Raw genomic sequence first — 2,298 nt, forward strand, 5'->3', positions numbered from 1 at the left:
AATTTGTTAAGAAGCTAGGTCCTTTTTTGTTTTTTCAAGAAAAAAAAAACTAATTGAAAATTCGGACCCTGAAGTAACAATATTAATTAGATATAAATACTCAGCAGGGGTAAACCTGCCAGAATTCCTATGGTGTTGAAATGAGTAAATTACATGAGGAGATACACTGTCTCTTGTTGGGAGCCAAATCTCAGTTCTGGGAATGAGATCCTAGTCATCCTAGGCTGTTCTTGACTGGGCACATGGTTGTATATTAACCTTTACATAGCAGCTCCTTAGAACTTCAGCTTAATATAAGAAAACAACTTGACTCAGTCTTCTTCCCACAGGCTTAGTCACCTAAGCAAACATTCCTGGACCTCTTGCTCATGAACTCTTTACCCTGCCAAACATCCTCTTTGTGGCTTCCTAATATCCCGCCTATACTACCATCTGGTGCACAAACAACCCATTCTACCCCTACCCATATCCTGCTGTGCTGACTATATAAGCTAGCATGAGAAAAGTAAAGTATGCCACTTTATCAGGATCCTGTCTTGTGTTTGTTCTTTCTGTGTCTCTTTCCCCATTCCCTATTCCTGACTCTCTTGCCCTAGGTTGACATCCTGCAGGTCAGGACAACTGATGCCCAAAATGTGGCTTGATACAGTTGGGAATCTGGGAACTTCAGTGTTCATCAGCAGGACGGGCCACTCCATGCAGTAAGATATTCATTACAAGGTCAACTATACACCTTGGATGGAGGAAGACCCAGCAGCCTACCCAGCGCTTGGGACTTTCAGTTGATGAACACCACCTATGTGGAAAAGTTGAACAATAGGACAAGCATTTAGCAAGGAAGATTTATTTCTTTCTAGGATCACAGAATCCCTCAAGATATGGGGAACTCGAGTTAAGAAAAAACAATTGGCAAGCAAGTTGACAGCCACCACAGGCTCTGGTGTAAAACTCCCTCGAAATTTCTGACCGTTGGAAGAAGGACAGAAAGGAGTAGGCGATGGCACAGTTAGCCTGGGTCTAGAGGGTGACGAGGCAATGACACTTACAAGATGGACAGGGATGATAATTGGGCCTCCAAGATCAATTTATGAAAACCAAATATACAGCCTTAAAATAGAATGTGGGCCTAAATACCTGGAAGCACCCCCATCTGTAAGATTTGTAACAAAAGTCAATATGGTGGATACAAGGGCCATGGCAGTGCTGGCAAAATGGCAGGAATCCCATAGGATCAAAGTCATCCTGCAGGAGCTTCAGCTCTTGATGATGTCAAAAGAGATCCTGAAGCTGCCACAGCCAACAGAAGGACAGTGTTACAGCAATTAGTCACAAAGGGCCTGGCCTCCCCTCCCCAATCCAACCTAAGTCTTCATTTTCCACAGTAGTTTATTTTCTAGATTCATCTTGTAGACCTCAAAGTACTGGAGAGGAAGCTCCACTCGGACTTCATCCTGAGTCACTGTTCTGATATTAATTTCTTGTCCATTTGAAGTACCTAAGTTGTGCTGTGTAACATCTGTTGAGTGTAACCACTGGCTGCCTAGTTGAACTTCTGGGATCAAGAAGGTGTGTTGATATCAGTTTCCTTTGGGAGTGGTGGGCACAGCTAATGCAACTGTGAACAGACACGTCACACAATCACCTGTTGCTGACACATGGCCTGGGTCTGCCTTTGCCTGCCCCACACTCCTGTCACAGCTGTGTGCTGGCCATTAGAATAGAAGGGAAGGATTCAGGTAGCAGCCGTGGGACTACTGCTGGACTTGGGGGTGCTTTGGCTTCACCCCTGCTTCCTTAAATCATGCCCCATCCAAGCCATTGTTCCCCTCACTCCGGCCCTTGGCCAAATCTTAGATTGTAATCCTCCTCTCCCTCTGAAATTGGCCTTGGGTGTGGAATTCAGGGCTTCCCATCTCCCCACCTTTATCAAGGGTGCTGCTCTCCCCCTCCTTCTCAACTCCCTCGTTGCCCACACCATGCCACATTCGCTGTGGCCAGATCCGAGATGAGTTTGGAAGAGCCTGTTTTTTCACTTAGCTCTTGGCCACACGCTCTCTTACCACCAGCCTGGGAAGGGGGTTCCCAGCCATCGCCCCTGCTGCCAGCACCAGCCAATGCACTTTGAGCTCAAGACTGATAATGGACCTGCTTATGTCAGCAGAGGTTTCAATCATTTTTATCAAGACTTGGAGATTACTCTAAAGATTGGTATTCCTTACAACTCCCAAGGACAGGCTATTGTGGAACACACCCATCGCACTTTGAAAACCTATTTGGCTAAAGTAAACAAGGGGGACT

The 2,298-nt window shown here is 45.9% G+C and overlaps 1 pseudogene; it reads left to right on the plus strand.

The window, feature by feature from the left end:
- Positions 1 to 633: 633 nt before the first annotated feature.
- LOC118237736 lies at positions 634 to 1,765 on the plus strand (annotated as a pseudogene).
- Positions 1,766 to 2,298: the final 533 nt, after the last annotated feature.

This window comes from Cricetulus griseus, unplaced genomic scaffold, assembly GCF_003668045.3.
Source record: "Cricetulus griseus strain 17A/GY unplaced genomic scaffold, alternate assembly CriGri-PICRH-1.0 unplaced_scaffold_129, whole genome shotgun sequence".
Classification (NCBI taxonomy): Eukaryota; Metazoa; Chordata; class Mammalia; order Rodentia; family Cricetidae; genus Cricetulus; species Cricetulus griseus.